General features: G+C 38.2%; 1 pseudogene; it reads right to left on the bottom strand.

The window, feature by feature from the left end:
- Positions 1-2,513: 2,513 nt before the first annotated feature.
- LOC115426224 (putative nuclease HARBI1) overlaps positions 2,514-21,352 on the bottom strand; it is a 66,414-nt pseudogene continuing 47,575 nt past the window's right edge.

The following is a 21,352-nucleotide window of genomic DNA, read 5'->3' as shown; positions in this document are numbered from 1 at the left end:
TTCAAAAGTCCAAACCCCTTTCTTCAGACATCCCCCCGAAGGCACGACTCCAGAGTACTGGCACATGCAATACTTGTTCTCGAGAGTTCACAAGCACTGCACAGCAAAAATTCACCCGGCTCTGGATCAGGCCCCGATCCACGCATACCAGAGGCGATTTCTCATAGACTGCAAGGGAAGCTCAGCTTCCCCTAAAATTATAAAAATTAAATGGTTAAATATGTACGGTTGTGTTGACATTTCATTGACTACAAATGTGTTAGAACATGTTCATCTCACAGACGAGTTCGTTCAGAATCAGCTTTATCACAAATTAACGGACTCAATGTTGTTCACTTCTCATACATTCCCGTTGCACTGTTTTCTCATTCGATCTCCGCTCAGTGCATTTGCCTGTAGACGCTCAGCGTCCATGCACTTTAATGGGACTGAGTGGAACAGTTTTTTTCATTGCCTCAAAACTGGACGGTAATTGGATAAATGCCACGATGTTGTCCCGCCCCTGGACGCTCGGTGTCTCTGAGGGTGAACGGAGCTGTGGGCGGACCTCGGCTGGGCTGGACGCTGGGCTTCCACATGCTGATTGGAGGATCAGTCAAAAGGCAGAATCCCATTTGACTGACAGATATTTTGAGATCTACTCCTTCACTGACAGAGTTCAGTTTAATATCGTTGCACATTCTGCTGTGAAATCGAGAGAGAAACCACTACGAAATGACTTGTTCATTTTGTGCACTGTAAACAAAACACACTCATTGTACTTCCTTGTTTCAATTTAACGTAATTTCAACATTTTCTTGTTTAGTTGGTACAATAAGGTCACTGACCATTTTCTTAAAAAGGAATGGAGGGACAAATTTATGTTTAAATAACTTGACTTTTTTTATATAAGCCAACAATGAGCTTCCCCTCTCTGAAAGACGAGCAGCCGCCACTGATGCATACCTCATTCAGTCTCCTCCAACACCTCCGCTCTTACAGAACAGCCCCAGTTCATACCTATCTGACTAATGTTACATTTCATAGTGATTTATTTTAGTGATAAAACTGTTAACTTTATATAGCTAATATAGCCAAGCTCTGGCTCTGGCTTCGTTTCCTGTACCAGTGCTCCAAGCCTCTGAGAATGGACAATTCATGCACGAAGGGGGGGGGGGGGGGGGGCAAATGGCAGTTGAGTTTGATAGACATATCACCATTCAATCATTTCGAGTGGGCGCTTAAAATGAATGGATGATGTTTTTTCACTCCTGTCCATTCCGCAGGTGACTACATTTATTCATTTCTGTATTAGAGCATTTATTTAATTGGTTGTAATCGGTGTGTGAAGGGAATTTTAAGCAATATAGTAAAAAATGCTCCAGGAAAACATCTGGTGTCCCACCTTAAAATATAGGAAAATGCCTGATTTTCACTGAAAAACACCAAAAATATAGGGGATAATATAATAAGAAATGGTGATAAATCACTTAAAAATGGTCAAATAGAGAGAAAAATCATTTGGAAACTGCCACAAAAGGATCACTGGGTCTTTATTAGTTAAAAAAACATGTTTTCTTCATCATCTCCATTTATTTGTGTCTGTATTGTAAAATATCTCTGTTAAAATGACACATTCTTCAGAACTTTAATACCTTGTTGAAATAAAGGATTAATCCTTTATCTGAGGGTTTAAGATTAGTGCATGTAGATGGATGTGTCTGATGTTCAAAACACAAACTCTTCAAATAAGATCTCAAAGCAGAATAGCAAATATTACCATGCCTCGCTGATGATAGTGTGTCTGATATGTACACTAGTAAGCTAAGAGAAGTCACAAACACAATACTTTTATGTCTTTAGCTTTGATTATGGGATCCATCGCTGTGGCATTGTTTAGATCACATAGACTGGAAAGACCCTTCAAGGATTAATTTACATAAAGCTACTTGATCAGGATTCGTCCGTCCAAGATCCTTCCAAGGACTGAGTCACTTGTGGATAAATTTCATCCATCTGTGGATCCTCTGCACCCACAGATGGACCTGACATGTTGCAGAAGAACATACAGTATAGATGCTGTTTCACCTTTATTACTGCCCTTGTAAATGTATTCATTAGTTTTCTGTTAAATCCTACTGTAATGGGAGTCAATGTGGTACTAATCCACTGATTTGAGGGTGGGATGTTATGTGTTTTTGTTTCATGTGGGAATTGATCAGAGGGAAAGACCATTGCCTCGTCTTCGAAGGAAGTGATTCCCATGGAAGGATCCTAATGCTTATGTAATGGTACAATAAATGTCACAAAATGTATTTACACCCAGTTGCATTAATTTTTGACTGGTCTCGATTGCTGCATTAAAGGAGTGATATTTAGCTTTTTTACCTCCGCCAAGGAGATTATGTTTTTGTCGGCGTTGGTTTGTCTGTCTGTCTGTTTGTCTGTCTGTTTGTCTGTCCATGTGCAAGATAACTCAAAAAGTTATGGACAGATTTGGATGAAAATTTCAGGAAATGTTGATACTGGCACTGTCACGGTCTGTGCTGGTGGGACCGCCGGCTCCTCCCTCTCCACATCAGCACCTCATCGCCCATGATCTGACTCACCTGTTGAGCATTGCACAGCTGCAGCACATCACCAGTAAGTCTATTTAAGGCTTGGTGCTGAAGCTGCACGACGCTGATCCATTTCATCATCTACAAACGATCCATAACCCGGACATTTACCCACTCGGACTCTGACTCAGGTTATTGTTTATTCTTTGTTTGAGTTGTTTTCTATGTTAATAAATTCGTTATCGCCCTTCAGCACTGAGCGTGTGAGTCCTCTCCTTTCCACCACCGTAACAGGCACAAGGAACACGTGATTAAATGTTGGTGATGATCAGGGGTGGTGGTGGTGGTGGTGGTGGGGCACTGATCTGCCTTGGCGGAGGTCTGTGGTCTACAAGTGCTTTTTTAGAAAAGAGAGCACAGACCTCCGCCAAGGCAGATCAGTGGCCCCCCCACCCCCAATCACCACCAAAATTTGTTCATTTGTTTCTTGTGCCAGTATCAACATTTCCTGAAAATGTCATCCAAATCCGTCCATAACTTTTTGAGTTATCTTGCACACAGACAGACAGACATCAGGGGGGGGGGGGGGGGGGCTGATCTGCCTTGGCAGAGGTCTGCGCTGGTCTACATAAACTGTAAATGCTCTTCTTGGGTCTGAATTCTTCATTAATTCAACTCCACAGGTCCATTTTCAACCCTTTTTCTAAGGAATGACACCAGAAAGGTGGTTTTGAGCGCTGGCCCTTTAAATGCACCTGACCCCGCCCCCTTCCAGGTTGTCTTCTGTGCTGCTCTGTCCCGTTCAACCAACAACTGAACATTTTAGGTAATCAGCTCAAAGTTTGGACATATTTTCAGTCTGGACTACAACCACTGCTGCTGACAAACAATTATGGCGTACTCGGAGAAATGCTCGTCGGAAGTCTTATAATAATCATAATCATAAAAATAAAATTTTATTTATATAACACCTTTAAAAACTGAGTTTACAAAGTGCGTTGACAGACAAAGCAGAAGTGCACAACAGCAGAATACAAGATGCAAGCAAAGACACTAAAACATAGAAAACAACACAATAAAAGAGATATGCACACCAAATGTAAAAACATGATTTTTTTAAAATCAGTTTTTAAATTTATTTTCATTGTGCATCTCCAAAAGTACAATATAAAAAAGAAAAGAAAGAAACTCACATTTTATGATAAAAGATTTTGTGACACACAAAGTATACCCCCCCCCCCCCCCCCGCCCCCCCATAACCAGTGGTGACCCCCATACCAACCCAACCTGGATCTCAAAATACGAAAACCACTAATAAAAACAAATACATGTACATAGATGAAAATGAATCTAATTTACAGATATAAACAGATAGGTGATCAGGATAGTCATAGACAATTATGTTGCACTCTATCTTAAACCATAATATAAACACCATCCCACATACTAAGGGTTTTTCCACTGGCTGCATGCATCCGGGCCACTGACCTCTCCATCATAACTATATCTAGAAAATAATTGATCCATTGTTGCCGTGATAAAGTATAAGACGGCTGCCATCTCAAAACTTCCACAATAACTCTTGTATCTAATATTAGTGGGGGGGGGGGGCTTAATATCAAATACCACATTAGCCCTGACTTTCTAATGCACCAAGATGTTCTAAGCACTCCTGCGTAATTTTTTTGAAATTTTCATCCAAACCCCCCCAACCCGAAAACTACTTTTTTAACTCTGAAAATTGCAACTTTCACAGCTTCTCCACTCTTTTGTCCAGTCCAGTGTATAAATATGTTCATGATGGGCCATTTAATGATCTTGTAAGTGCCATATTGTATCATAAGAGTACTTTGTACTATGAAAAGTCTAATGTCAAGGTCATGTTGTAGGTTAAAGGTCACCAAAATGTCTAGTTTTTTCAAAAATTCATACCATTCTGACATTTTATCAAATCTGTCCTCAGTTCTGTTCCTTCTGGTTTCCTAGTGGGATCCCCCCAAGGCCTTTGGCCCTTTCAAAGCCACATTACAGACAAAATATTGCAACATGTACATTCCATTTGAATCTGCCACCATTAGTGTGGTGGGAAACACTAGCACACATTTTGGCGGGAGTCACTAACACTTCATTCATTCATTCATTTTCTGAACCCGCTTTATCCTCACTAGGGTCACGGGGGTCGCTTTGAGCCTATCCCAGCTACTTACAGGTGAAGGCGGGGTACACCCTGGACATTTCACCAGTTCATCTCAGGGCTGAACACATAGAGACAAACAATCACTGTCACATTCACACCTATGGGTGATTTAGATTAACCCATTAACCTATCAGTGCATGTGTTTGGATGGTGGGAGGAGCCAGAGTACCTGGAGAGAACCCACACAGACACAAGGAGAACATGCAAACTCCACACAGAAAGGTCCCACCCTCACGCACTAAAGGCCCCACCCCCATCAACTGGTGTTGGAATTGAACCCAGGACCTTCTGTCTGTGAGGCACCAGTGCTATCCACTGCACCACCGTGTCGCCCTCAACAGGTCATATCCATGTAAACTGCAAAGTCATGTGAAACTACTGTTTGTTCTTTTTGACATGTCTGTATGGAGAATACATGAATAAATAGTTGTGCTTAATGTGTCTTATTGAATGGCAGTTGTTTGTGGTCAGTAGATGTGTTCTGAGGAGAGAACCTGAGCCCAACATTTGGAAGAACCCACATTAACAGCTTCATTCCATGAAATATGCATTTTGGACCATTTGGGTGACCTTTGACCTATAATTTGACCTTTTGTAGTGCAAAGTACTCTGAAGACATCACATGTCTCACAACAAAACATTTAAGTGCCCAGCATGAGCACATTGTTACATTGTACTTTATCAAAAGTGAAGAAGGTTTGAAAGTTACCAAAAAAACCCACGTTTGCAGGGTTGAAAAAGTAATTTTCAGGGTGTGTGTATGTGTGTGGGGGGGGTTGGATGAAAATAAAAAAAAAAAAAAAAATCACACAGGTGTGCTTTGAACATCTTGTTGCGTCAGAAAATCAGGGCTAAAGTTGAATCTGAATTTTTTTTCTGAAATAACCCCCCCCACACACACACTAATATCAATAAGATCATACAAATAAGTCATGGGAAAAATCCTCTGTCCACATTCAGTACAAAATAACTGCCACACTATGCAATTATGTCCCTCCTCAAACATTCAGCTCAACACCACCTTTCCCAACTAATAGTTTATTAACAGTTGGAAAGCTGATAGCTATCACTTACTTTTCTTCAACAGTTTTATCTCCAGAGGAATTTGACTTATACTTTATGAAATGCTGTGCCTGATGGGAAATCAATGGCTATATGTTAGAGTGAAAACAATATCTAGATGCGCTTTTGTTGTTGAGCCACACGGGAATACTTGTAAACTGGTGGAGCTGAAGCTTGCATTAATTCAGTTTCCATGAATGATATTGATTGTCTGTGCAAATGTGTTCTGCGGTAATTTAAAAGTTTTGTCAAAAGTGAGAAGCCTGAGGAAGGAGATTGGTTAGGGTAAATTAAATTCCATCCATAATGTCATATACCATTTAGATATGAGTGTGTTTTGAAGGATTTTTTTTTTATTTTTTTCACTTTCTGCCTGTTAAAACAACTGCATCCACACACACACACACACACACACAAAAACAACAGCGAGCAGATGCATGCACACACAGCAGGTCTCATATTTAGAGTGTCATTTTATCCAGGATTGTTTGATGCGGTGTCATCTGAAATGTCACTTGCTGTAGCTGACAAATTGCTCCGGAGGACAAGAAAAAACAGGAAGGGAAGGAAAAATCTATAAAAATATTTCTCCTGCAGTAATACTTACCCATCAATCTCAGCTCAGGTACATGCTGCAGAGACAGCAGGATTTAAGAAACGTCCTTTTCATTAATGCGTGAGAAATTCTGCCTAACCTGACGTGAACACCAGAAATTTGTCTCACAGGAAAGAAATGCCAGATTATGCGATCGTCTCACTGCGAGATCATAGCACACTTACAGATAATGTAGGCAAAAGCTAAAATAGATAAGTAATGCAATTAGTCAGGCTGATTTTTGCAGAACATTGACTGATCACCACCAAAAATGGAAGCGGAATTGCTCGTCTTTTAGAATATCGTAAATAGGTTTGTCGTTTTGGTGCAGATATGCATCGATCGTTCACAGGATGCTGACACACATGGCACAGAACAGCAGGACCTCTCAGTAAAGGATCAGTGCCAGGAAGACCTCCAGGCAGCGTATTGAACTGTTTAGAAGGAGCTAGCAGCTATGTTTTTCAGCTGGAGTTGAAGTAAAGCAGCTTCATTTCAGCAGAAACACTATTTTGTATTATACAGTAGCCTGATAAAGTTAGTGAATCCTTCAGAATTACCGGCATTTATGTCTGAATCATTCTTAAATTAACTCTTTTGTGCATGAATTATAAGAACCTTAGCCAAGATATTTTTCCTGAGGGTTTTTATTCCTCTTTAGGCATGAAAAAAACAATGCGATCAATTTTTTTTTTTTTTTTTTTTTTTTTAAGGAGTTACAAAAATGTCCTCTCAGCCGGACACCATGCATTTCAATTTTGAAGCAAAGAAACATGTATTTAAAACCTAATATCAGAAAGTAGTCATTTTTCCATTGACCCTCAAATTGTGCAAATTTAACTTGCACGTAAAAATTGACCTAATGGGAAAAAGACAATTTCGCCAAAAGTCTCATTTGTCGATTAAAAGTTTTTGCACTGGCAAGAGGTGGTTTTTTTAGACGTAGCACAAATGGTATATCATGCAAAACTGTGATGGAAAGACCTTTTTTCACAACTAGAGTCAGGTCAATAAAAAAAATGGATGTTGACGGATGTCACAAGAAGCAAAGAAGAAGAAATGTGGCGGTATGCGTGGACACACCAGGAAACTCAATCATTTTTTAATTTAGTACGAGATAGAGGGGTAATATATAATAATAATGAATATATCTGTAAATCAACACCATATTTACATTCATCGCCATGTTTATGGAATAACTTCTCGTGTCATCTTGCAATAATAAATACACAAATCATCGCATTTGTGATTTAATTGAAAATCCGACATTACACACTTCTGTTTTTTCAACATTTAGTAAATATCGGTAAAGTTTTGTGCAGATGTCCAATGGAAAAGCGACTAGTGATATGGAAAACTAAGCAATAAAAACATTTTTAATCCTGCTAATCTGATGTTTTCTCACATTTTAACCCTTTCATGCATGAATTATGAGAACCTTAATCAAGATTTTTTTTTTTTTCCTGAGTGTTTTTATTCCTCTTTAGGCATGAAAAAAAGAAACAATGTGATTGATTTTTTTTTTTTTTTTTTTAATAAACCTGTTTTTCATGGAGTTACAAAAATGTCCACTCAGCTACACCATGAATTTTATTCTTGAAGCAAAGAAACATGTATTTAAAACCCAATACCATAAAGTGATATGAAAACAGTGAAATGAAACCATGTTTAATGCAGCTAATCTGATGTTTTCTCACATTGTAACATATTCTAATACTAGTTATTACTCACGGAGATATTCATGGAGATAATATGCAAAAAATAAATATTAACAATTGATTTCCACTCATAACCAATCAAGAACAGCAAAGTTACAATAATGGTATGAATTGCAGTTTATGAGATGATGCATAAGTGTCCACTGTGTTGGTTGATATGGAACTAAAACAACAAAACCCATGAATATACAAGATTAAAGCTGTAGAGTAACTGTCCACTGTAGTGACCACTATGCATGAAAGGGTTAACATAATCTAATACTAGTTATTATTGACTTCATGGAGATAATATGCAAAAAAAAAACTCTGTTAATTACAGTCTAATATCAATTAGCAATTGATTTACACTGAAACATGTTAGTGCAGATCAGGGTTATGAAGAACAGCAAAGTTACAGTAACGGTATGAAATGCACTGTATGGGACGATGCATAAGTGTCCACTGTGTTGTCTGATATGCAACTAAGACAACGAAACCCATGAACATACAATAGAACAGCTGTAGAATAACTGTCCACTGTACTGACCACTATGTATGAAAGGGTTAACCTCTGATCTTCTATGTCCACAGTCTGTGTTAACCCATAAAGACCCAAACATCCACCGTTGACCAAAAGCATCCACTGATCTAAACTGTTGATCCACTAATTCTATCAATACGTGTAAATAATTGGTGTAAATGCAGTTCGTCATCTTTTCATGGTCATCAGATATGACCCATTTGGACGTTCAGAGGCTCCGTAGTGAATGTGGAAACACCGTCATCTTCTACAGCATTGATTCACTAGTAAAACCCATAGAGTTTGATCAACGACAGTGGATGGACACACTTGCTTTATGTCCAGTTAAAGCTATATTTTACCCAAAAAGTCACCTTTTCTTCATTGTTTTTCTGTTTTGATATAATAACCTTTGAATTTAGTCTGAGCTTTTATGAACATCTTCGTCATCGGTCAATTAAACATAGGAAAAGAGATGATTTTCACTGGAAAAAAATGCTAAATTTAGAGATTCCTATGATAATAAATGGTGATTAATCATATAGGAAAGGTTAAAGAGAGAAAAATTCATTTGGGAACTGCCACAAAAGTCACGCTGGGTCTTTATGGGTTAAGTAATGAAGCAACAATAATGAGCCGCTCTTCTTTTTCTTGGACAAAACAAAAGTATAGGGAAGATAGAACTGCTTCGACTCACAATAAAATACTCAAACATTTGATGATTTGATTTTGTGATTAATGTCGACTTGTTTGGATTTCATAGAAAAAACAATGATGACTTAGTTTGAAATGTGGATTTTTTTTTCACCTTTTTTTCCCTTCAAACTTCTGATAGTAGATCACTGTAAAGCTAGATTCAGTTCAATTCAATTCAGTTTTATTTGTAGAGCCCTATATCACAACAAGGTTTCCTCACAGGGCTTTACAGAATTGGTTGGATATGAAAACAAACAACAGTCAAATAAACAGCACATGAAGGAAATGGATTAATCCCCCGTCCTTAGACCCTCCTTCTCGGTAAGGAAAAACTCCAAAAACCCAGTGGGAAAAGAGAAACCTTGGGGAAAACCACAGTGAAGGAGAGAACCACTCCCATGGATGGACAAGCTACAGATGCACCAGGACTGATGGACAACAATTTGCAGATGTAGTTCCAGTCTGTAAAGATGTAGTGGGGTGAAAGAGAAATCATTGGGAAGATGGAGGTAAACACACCAAGAAAGTGCAGCAGTGTGATGAAAGAAACACACAAATCTAAGTATTTTTTGTAAATAACTTAATCATTTGATTGTCCATTTAATGACGTTTCAATGTGTTATAGCAGTGTTTTTCAACCTTGGGGTCGGGACCCCACGTGGGGTTGCCTGGAATTCAAATGGGGTCGCCTGAAGTTTCTAGTAATTGATAAAAATACTAATAAAAACTATATGGTGAGTTGAGAGAGACAATCATAACACATATAAGACATGATAAACTGTGAAGCTGAAACTGAAGCACTGTGGTTCTGTTTATCTGTCAAATGTTCATTGTGGTCGGTTTCAGATGCTGCAGCTCTTTCATAATTCATAGTTTGAGTTCTTGTTTGTTCAGTATTAATTGTCAGCCTTGTAAATCCAAGCTGGACTGACTGTACATATCCTGACCAAGGAAAATCTAATTCTCACTTTGTGCAGTAATCTACAGGGTGGGGAAGCAAAATTTACAATATTTTGAGGCAGGGATTGAAAGACAGTGTATGACCAATTAGTTTATTGAAAGTCATGAGAATTTATTTGCCACAAGAAAATTGACATAATAGAATTTTTTTTTACTCTATGTGTCCTCCTTCTTTCTCAATAACTGCCTTCACACGCTTCCTGAAACTTGTGCAAGTGTTCCTCAAATATTCAGGTGACAACTTCTCCCATTCTTCTTTAATAGTATCTTCCAGACTTTCTGGTAATAGTTTTGCTCATAGTCACTCTCTTCTTTACATTATAAACAGTCTTTATGGACACTCCAACTATTTTTGAAATCTCCTTTGGTGTGACGAGTGCATTCAGCAAATCACACACTCTTTGACGTTTGCTTTCCTGATTACTCATATGGGCAAAAGTTTCTGAAAAGGTATGGATAATAGTGTTAGGTATGATTATGACATCAGTATATGTTTGGTTTCAAAACAACTGACGTAGTGCCTGCTGAGAAAAAACAACTAAATGTTCATTGTAAATTTTGCTTCCCCACCCTGTACACCTGGCTTTTCTGCCTCCGTCCATAATAATATACATTATATAGACTAAATGTCGTCTCAAATTAAAGTTTATTTGCAACATAGTATAGCAAACTATTACATGATCAAAAACAAATTAATTTTAGCAAGAAAAATGTCTCTGTTTTGAATGTCTGTGGTTGCTAGGAATTTGTGATGTTAAAATGGGGTCACGAGCCAAAAAAGGTTGGGAACCACTGTGTTATAGATCACATTTCTGTAGTTTGCGGTTGATAGCCACAAAAAGATGACCAAAGCCCATGAACAGAGACAGTTCAGCTGCTGACAGCATGGCAAACAAAGTTGTCACATCTGTTTATAGCGGCATCGATGAATTGGGTGTGGGCCTAATTGTGTCCCTTTGAAGTAACACTGTTGGACAAAAAAAATTCAGTTCCATATGGTTTGGATATGTTGTTGCCTGAGCCAATAGAATATTCATTTTGACTTTATATGCAGCTGATTTACTTTTGAACAAAGTGACTGATCAGTCTTAAATGTTCTCGACACTGTATTCTATTATATCCTCTGTGATGAGAAAAGGCTGGTCTACACAGGAGATATCTTTCAGAGCAGACACTGTGTCTTATTACAGCAGGTAAAGAACAGGTGGTGCTGATTTGATTAACTATGACTCAGCTCCATTGAAGTGTCCCAGAAAACTTCACATAAAACCAAGGTCCTGAAACGGATCCACCTAAATAGATTACAGCCACTGTTAATTATGTCAATTAAACCTGTTTATTTCATGCATTATTTCATGGAATGAAATAGCGGTGGTTTTGACAAGGCTTCAGGATGGTGGCAACAAAGATGTGTTTGAACTGTCAAAGCAGGGAATAAAGAAATACTGTAATGTAGTTATACAAGAACATGATGACAGTCTGCATGTTCTCTGTGTTTGTGTGGGTTCTCTACTGGTATTCCAGCTTCCTCCCACCATCCAAAGACATGCACTGATGGGTTAATTGGTTAATCTAAATTGTTCATAGGTGTGAATGTGAGAGTGATTGGTTGTTTGTCTCTATATGTCAGCCCTGTGATGAACTGGTGACACCAGGGGGTACCCCACCTTCACCCAGAGGTAGCTGGGATAGGCTCCAGCACCCCCGCAACCCTCTAAGAAGATGAATGAATGAATTAATGAAAGATATGATATGATAGTAACAGGCTTAAGTCTGTTGAGGTTTTCCAGGCCCAATGATTTCTAAGAAAGTAAGGAACAGCCTTATTTCTAGAGCATTTGTCTTGTTTTTCATCTAAAGAGAAAAAAAGCTTCCCAAGAAATTTTCACATTAAAAAAAAATCTTAAAAAAAAAGAAAAATCTAACTTTTTCTCAGTAAGATTTTCCAGCTAATATTAAGCTGGATTTTACAAGTAACAAGGTAAGGCAATATTTTGCAAATGATCCCAGCAAAGGATTCAGTTTGTTTTCCTTATGTTTAGACTGAAAAACTTAAATTCTCAATTTAAGAATCTGAAGAAATTACCGTACTTTCCGGACTGTAAGCTGCACCTGACTATAAGCCACACTCACCCCGTCTCCAACGTCTCACCATCGCTTCATCAATGTCAAGCTTACGTGATCGTACGCATCGATCGTTAGCCCAGAAAACATAAACTAGCCGCATCATTTTAGAGCTGCGGGTTCACAGTGTGTGGAAAAAAGTGGAGGCTTATAGACCGGAAAGTATGGTACTGCAACTAACCATTTATTTATTTACCATTTACCATTTATTGTTATTTTATTTGCTAAAACATGACAAAAATGGTTTAACATGACCCTTGACTAATGATGAATGAATGACAGAAAAATTTCTACAGCCAGTAGACTGTCATACAGACATGAAACAAAAGCTGAATTTTTTCTCTCTTTCACTCCCATGATAAATTTCTGTCACTAACATGTTTGACAAACTCCACGTTCCCACTATCACTGCTTATGCAGTTCTAACTTTTTTTCTACATATTATACATTGATACGTTCACTAAACTCACCACAAGCCTCACCTGCAAGAATTTTGGAGATAGGATGTACAGTTATGGATAAATATCAGTTTGTTTGAGAGGTGGTTTCTTAGTCCATTTAACATGGACACCCGTGTCTCCTCCATAAGGTGGAGCTAATTGGTCACATGACCCCACAGTGGGTGTTTAGCTCCACTGGTAGAGCATCAGATTCCATTGTGGAAGACCCAGGACCAGTTCCTGGTTGAAGTGGTCATTTTCTGCTCAATCAAGAGAATGAAATGCTTATTTTAAGAATTTTGTTCTACTAGTTCCTTTTATTGTACGACTTAAATTCTTATGTCCAGCTCAGTCCGAGACTAAAATTCCTCATTTAAAGTAATTCTGTCTTAAATGAGTGTAATTTTATTTCTTGTACCTAGCACTGTTTGCTAAAATTCTAGCATTTTTGTCTTTTTTATGGCACATTATAGTTGTTTAGTTGATTAGCTTTTTGCTTGTTTTAAGAATTCTAGCCAATAATTTTTTTCTTTCCCATTGGCAGATTTTTTTTTTTTTTTTTTTTGCTCAATATAAGACAATTTCACAAGATTTAGGAATATTAGGCTTATTTCTAGCAGATCATTTTTTGCAGTGCAGTACCTGTGCAGAAACATAACAATATTACAGTATCTAGTAACAAGTCATTGCTCCTTGTCATAATAGTAATTTATGAAAATTACAAACCTAACATTTAGATTTTGTCCAGCACATGTCCTCAACAGTACAGTCACATCTGTGTATCAACATATATATTGATTCAACAGCCAATTTTCTTTTTCCTCCTGTCTGAATCCAGGCAGGAGTGCTCATTAATGGTTCCTTATTTAGCCCAAGGCCATTCTAACCCAAAGGTTAACTACAGCCTGTGGGGAATGAAGCCTTATTTTACATTGGATCATTTATCTCTACAATCACCGGGTGAAAACTCTGAGCTGCACAACTTCTGGTGTAAGGACATGTATCCAGACTTTTACCCATCCTAAAATGTCATTAGAAACTTTGGCTCACCTGTTAGAACCTGAGTTCTGGGATAAATGACCTGTTCAGCAAGTTTTGCAAAACATATACTCCTATTATTCATTAACTCCGCTGATCATCAACTATACAGAATACATGACAGTTTAATAATAGGATGAGATAGTGAGCTGTATTTGAAGTTCACTTTGTAAATAAACATGACAGAAGTAAAAGCTGAAGTGATGTTTATCCTTAGGAATGAAAAAGGTATAAACTAGTGCGGGGCAGCGATGAAAATTTTTTATCACAATTAATCGCATGGATTTCTGTGATTAATCACGATTAATCGCATAGTTATAATGGGGGGGGGGGGGGGGTCGCTGGCATCAACAGCGTGTATTACCTTTAAGTGATATTTCAAACTCGAAGTACTCCGGTAATAAAAAAAATAATTCCACATTGCAGTGCTTATAAACAACTGTGTCCTTCTCAACCCCAACATCTGAAGACATTTAAAATGAAAATGTCCATGGAAAAGACCACTACTTTTCTTTGTCCTCACCAGTACTAAGACCGGTACTTTTCTCCATGTTTATGTCCCCACCTGTTTATTTCCGGTTGTGAGTGATTAACAGGAGTCTTAAAGCTATACCTACCGATGTGGCATTTCTCACAGCACTTAGTAAAAGTTTGAACATGAACAACCCGCCTCCCTCCAAAGCCCCGCCCACTTCCCCTTGCCTGAGCTCTGATGCTCGCCTCCTCTCACCTGATGCGCGCGGAGGAAGCGGAGGGGCAGGTCCGGTCCACTTCGGTGTGTCCGCAGACCCCTCCCTCAGTAATCAGATGCATCATCCACCTGCCGCGGGCCCGCGGCCCCTGTTCCAAAAATAGACCCTGTATTTAAGGGTCTGGTCTGTGCAGAGCTGGGTCAGTGTCCTCACTGCGCCACAAAGATGAGATGCCCAGAGATGGGCGCGCGCACTGTGAACGCGTGGCCTCCGCAAATTTTTCCGTGGATATTTGAGGTTTCATTGTCCATACATTTATCATCCACTTAATCCTACAATCCTTAATCCTGTGTGACACCATGTACATGTACCTGTATGAGTCCCACCATCATAAAAGCTGAGCTTTATGCAGACCTGTTCAGTCCAGTACATCCGACTTCCGGACTTTTATCTCCATCCTTCATTCATCGGACTCCTGTTTGTTCTCCTTAGTTGTTGTTTCTGTTAATAAATCTGTTTATTCCCTTCCACAAGTGCATTTGAGTTCTATCCAAACACATCCTAGAAATACAGTGGTCAGTGACAAGAGAACAGCGCGAGTGACGCGTTAGATTCAGAGGTACCCGTATAGGATGTGGAGATGGCGATAATGGATCGGATGCTGGACGGCCGTAATGGATGATTGACAGGAGGCTCAGCCAGGTTCGGCCAATTATTTTATTCGGACCAACTAAAATGATTGGTCAGACTTTTATCAGAAATATACGAGAATTAAACATTTTGAGTATCAATACCTGGTGGATTTCTTTTACATTTTAGTTTAACACACGCTGATTAGGAGCATTTTAAGATGACAAAAGAAAAGTGTAAAAATGCCACATCATACGGTATAGCTTTAAGCCCACTAATAAGTACTACTACTAATAAGCCCAATAATATGTGATGTTCAGTTGTTAAAAGCAAGCAAAGGAGGCCCTCTAGTGGTCGGAATAAGTTGCACTAATGTATGTTTTGTACTTGTGGTGTTCCCGTAGCCAGTTCGGACATAAGAAGGAACTAACAGACACGTTTCTTTCACTCTGTTTGTATGGCTCAAAAAACGTTTGCCTGGGTATTTTATGTTCAGTTGTTGTAAGAATGAATAGTATAAAATATCTCTGATGTGAACCTTTGTTGCTGGATAAAAAGACATTGTAAATCTTAAGTTAATCTGTAAATACTAATTGTTAGCGTGTCTATGGATTTTCCCATTCAAGTTAGCATCGAGCTAGCGATCTTTTTCCCATTCATTTAAATGTATAATGCCATGTTAATGTACTAAGGCAATGAACAGAACTGAGACATATTTTGTATGTATGTTGCAGTTTTACAGTGAGTCTCAAGTAAAAGATTTGGAGGGAAGTTTTGGGTCAGGACTCTGTGCAGGCCAGTCCAGTTCATCCACACCAGACTCTGTCATCCATGTCTTTATGGACCTTGCTTTGTGCACTGGTGCACAGTCATGTTGGAAGAGGAAGGGGCCAGCTCCAAACTGTTCCCACAAAGTTGGGAGCATGGAATTGTCCAAAATGTCTTGGTATGCTGAAGCATTCCCAGTTCCTTTCACTGGAACTAAGGGGCCAAGCCCAGCTCCTGAAAAACAACCCCACACCATAATCCCCCCTCCACCAAACTTTACACTTGGCACAGTGCGGTCCGACAAGTATCGTTCTCCTGGCGACCGCCAAACCCAGACCCGTCCATCAGATTGCCAGATGGAGAAGCGCAATTCATCACTCCAGAGAAGGCGCCTCCACTGCTCTAGAGTCCAGTGGCGGCGTGCTTTACACCACTGCATCCGGCGCTTTGCATTGCACTTGGTGATGTATGGCTTGGATGCAGCTGCTCGGCCACGGAAACCCATTCCATGAAGCTCTCTGCGCACTGTTCTGGAGCTAATCTGAAGGCCACATGAAGTTTGGAGGTCTGTAGCGATTGACTCAGCAGAAAGTTGGCGACCTCTTCGCACTATGCGCCTCAGCATCCGCTTACCCTGCTCCGTCAGTTTACGTGGCCTACCACTTCGTGGCTGAGTTGCTGTCATTCCCAAACACTTCCACTTTCTTATAATACAGCTGACAGTTGACTGTGGAATATTTAGGAGTGAGGAAATTTGACGACTGGATTTGTTGCACAGGTGGCATCCTATCACAGTCCCACGCTGGAATTCACTGAGCTCCTGAGAGCGACCCATTCTGTCACAAATGATTGTAAAAGCAGTCTGCATGCCTAGGGGCTGGATTTTATACACCTGTGGCCATGGAAGTGATTGGAACACCTGATTCTGATTATTTGGATGGGTGAGCCAATACTTGTGGCAATATAGTGTATGTGAGGTGGGTTTTTCAAATATGACTGATATAAAGACAAAAAAAAAGAGACTCAGAGCTGTTGAGGAAGATCTTCATGTGTGTCTTTCAACAATTCCTGCAAGAATATCAGCTTTGTATTCAAACAGACCCAGGTTTCACACTGAGTAAATAAATTGAGACTAGATTTGCATTATATTTATTTATATTATATTTGGTAATGTGCCTTGTGATTTTTCTAATGTAAAATATGTGCCATGGCTCAAAAAGGTTGGGAAACACTGGTATAGATGAGGCAGAACAGCCTCAATTAAACATTCCTTTGATTTGTAATTGCTTCAATATGATAAGTTTTATGATGGAGCCATTAGATGAGCGTCCCCTGTTGTTAAGACCAGCAGCCACCACTGTTCTCTATGCTGTTCTTTTCTCCCTCCATCTGCCTCTCCCCAGCCGGTGGAGGCAGATGGCCACCTACCCGGAGCCTAGTTCTGTTGGAGGTTTTTTCTTCTGTAAAAGAAGTTTCTCCTCCCCACTGTCACCTTGGGGATGCTCCTGGAGGATTTGCTGGACTCCTCCCCAAAAAAACCCAGTCTTTTTATGGTGTTGATCTGAATTTGTGAAGTGTCTTGAAACAATCTTGCAGTATAATTGGAGGAATATATATAAAACTGAGCTGAATACATAAAAATATATTTGTGCGTTTGACAGGGAAGAGATATTCAGAACTAAACAACTGAACACCCATTAACAAAAAGACACAATGATGTTCTACTAAAATATGCAAGAAGGAAAGAAGTGGTCACTGATAACTGATAACAACTCTACATTAACCCATAAAGACCCAAAAATCCACCATCGTCCAAAAGCATCTACTGAGCCAAACTTCTGATCCACTAATCTAATCAATCATTGTAAATAACTGGTGTAAACAACAGTTTGTCATCTTTTCATGGTGATCAGATATGACCCATTTGGACGTTCAGAGGCTCCATAGTGAACATGGAAACACTGTCATCTTCTACAACATTAATTCACCAGTAAAACTCACACTGTAAAAAAAACAAAACAAAACAAAAAACATAAAAAAAAACGGCAATATTCCGGCAGCAGGGGTGCCAAAAAAATGCTGTAAAATAATGGAAAATAACTATCTCATAAAAATATGGTAATTTTCCATAATTAAAATACTGTTTTTTCCCCCTAACTTTACATGAAATTTTGCACATTTTTTTGACTTTTTAATGTTTATTAAAGAATATTTACATGTATTAAAACAATCAAATTACCTATAAATATATGTATGTAAATACTTTTCAATGAGATTAAGTGGTACAATCCACTGATAAGAACTGTATTTGGACAGTTTATCAGTGCTTATACATGTTATACATTCACAAAAATACATTTGTTCAACATTTTTGTTGTGAAACCTCCCATAATTACACAAGATATTTGTCAATTAACAAACAAATCTTGTTAAACTTACAGAACAAATACTTCTTTTATGGTTAATTGTCAATAATTTTATCTCGTTTTATTATTTTTTTTTTTTTACAGTATTAAACTTTAAATTAACAGTTTAATCTCATGAATAGAAAAGAAATATTTGTGAAATTATGATACATTTGCAAATGTATTTTAATTGTATTTTTCTGTGAAAAAAGAAAAAAATAATAATTTTTTTGGTTGTTCACAGTTTTTTCGTGTTATTTTACATTTGACATGTAAAATCACAGTCATTTTTTGTCATTTCATTGATATTTTCCTGTATCTTGAAAATACAGGAAAATCTGTAAAATAAACAGTGGAAATTCTGTTAAATTACAGATTTTTTTTTTACAGTGCATAGAGTTGGATCAATGACAGTGGATGGGCACACTTGGTTTATAGTCATTTAATGATATTTTTGCTGAAAAAGTCACCTTTTCTTCATTTTTTTGCTGTTTTGATAGAATGGCCTTTGACTTTACTCTGAGCTTTTATGAACATCTACATGATCAGTCAATTAAACATAGGAAAATAGAAAATTTTCACCGGATAAAAGCAACATTCTGAAGATAATATTATAGTAAAATGTATACAGTATATCATCTGAACCATAAACTGGACTGGACTGATAATACCACTGCACTTTACAAAAAAGGTCAGAGCAGACTCTACCTGTTCAGGAGGCTGAGGTCCTTTGGAGTGTGTGGGGGGGCACTCCTGAGGACCTTCTATGACTCTTCCATCTTCTACGGTGTGGTCTGCTGGGGGAGCAGCATCACAGCAGCTGACAGGAAGAGGCTGGACAAACTGATGAAGAAGGCCAGCTCTGTCCTGGGATGTCCTCTGGAATAGGTGGAGGAGGTGGGGGACAAAGACCCCCACCTCCTCCAACACACACTCACTTCACCAAGGACCTCCATCAGTGACAGGATGAGATTCCCCAAAGTGTGTGAAGGAGAGGCATCACAGGTCTTTCCTTCCTGCAGCTGTCAGGCTTCACAACAGAAACTGCTCCAAAAATTCTGTGCAATAACCGTACAAAAAAAAAAGTACAGTAAACCATGCAATAAATCTGTGACATAATCAGCATGTGCTCAGTTGTAAATAGTGAATATAGCTTTCTTGATTTGTGTTTATCTTGATCTTGCACTTCTTCTGCCCCTGTGTGCTTTTGTACTTTGCTGCTGTAAACCTGGAATTTCCCCTTATGGGACAAATAAAGGCTTATCTTATCTTATCTTATCTTACCTTACCTTACCTTACCTTACCTTACCTTACCTTATCTTATCTTATCTTATCTTATCTTATCTTATCTTATAAATCTCTTAGGAAAGGTTAGAGAGAAAAATTCATTTGGGATTTGCCTCAAAAACCACACAGGGTCCTTATGGGTTAACTTAAACTCACTACTATAACCATGCTTCATAACCTTTTTATCATAAATTCTTGTTATATTCATTGCTGAGTTTAACTCTTAGAGACCTGCAACTATTTTTGTCGGAACTTGCAAATGCATTTTTCTCAACATCTAACCTTTTCTCAGTGATTTATCACCATTTACAATTCCATTATCCTCTGGGTTTCACATTTTTCAGTGAAAATCAGGTATTTTCCTATATTTAATTAAGAAGAACAGCCATTTTCAGCTCTATGAAAGTACATTTTTCAGTAACTTTGAGAAGGTTTTAAGGAGCGTAGAAAGACTCAGCCTCTTTTTACTCAAAATAATGTATTTCTTCATCGTCACTATAATCTTCTGACTTTCACTGTGTCACTATTAGGAAATTCTGTCATTTATCTGCAAAAGTGGCTGAGTTTCTCTGTGCTTACCTCAAATTAAGAAACTTTACACAAAACTTTCCAACTTTTATGCTGAAAATGTACTTTTAGGAGAAAAGGAAAGACAAGGGAGTCAGCTGCATAAAACTGTCCATAATCATGACTAAATATATGTACACAGTTTCACATCAAGTTGGAATCATTTTGTTTTCAGACACATTCTGCTTTTTATTCCTATTTATACACATCAGTAATTATCTCGGATCTGGTACAATGATTACATATGTAACCGAGTCCCAATTTATACTTTATTTTTCAAGAATACATCACACTGTTTACATGACCATAAAAGTCTGATAACTGGGAGCAATCAGATTACTGTAATCATCAGATCTTATGCATTTACATGCACTAAAGCCCTGGTTTAGAAGCTCCAGTCCATTATCAGATTTCTTGCCACAATAATTCTAGCAAATTAAGTTACTGGTATTATTAAATATTTTTGTATTATTACAACAATTATTATTTTCCCCCTCACTCCCCCCTCTCTCTTTCTCACTTTCATTTACACCCCCCTCTTCCCCTTTTCACTATCACCCCTAACCAAGCTATATGGTTTAGTTGCTATTTACGTTTATGATCTTTTTCATTGTAATATGACGTTGTTGTTGTTGTTTGTCAATACTCTGTCATTGTTGTTGTTTTTGGTTTGTTTGTTTGTTTGTTTATTTGTTTGAGTTTCCCTTTGTTTATGTGTTGTTGTTGTTGTTGTTTTTCTGTCCACATTGTCTTGTTAACTATCACTAATAAAAAATAAATAAATAAATACATTTTTAAAAAAAAGATCTTATGCATTTACATGCACTAAAGCCCTGGTTTAGAAGCTCCAGTCCATTATCAGATTCCTTTCGGAGTACGTACGTACATAATGGTAAAATCAAACTTCCTGTTATTGTCTTCCGTTCACATTTGACTATGCAACTTCCATTTTCTAACATTTTGATTACGTTTACACATGCGCAGACATAAAAAACTAAATAAATCAGATTAACCCGATTACACGCAGGAAGACATCAGAGTATTGAGGAGAAATCCAGATGTGTTCATCTGATTTCTCTGAAAAAACATACTAGATTATACTGTTTACATGGTCACTTGAATAATCCGATACATCCA

The sequence above is a fragment of the Sphaeramia orbicularis genome, chromosome 9 (genome assembly GCF_902148855.1).
Source record: "Sphaeramia orbicularis chromosome 9, fSphaOr1.1, whole genome shotgun sequence".
In the NCBI taxonomy this organism is placed as follows: domain Eukaryota; kingdom Metazoa; phylum Chordata; class Actinopteri; order Kurtiformes; family Apogonidae; genus Sphaeramia; species Sphaeramia orbicularis.
Note: the sequence above shows the minus strand (reverse complement) of the source record. Positions and strands in the feature narration are given on the sequence as shown.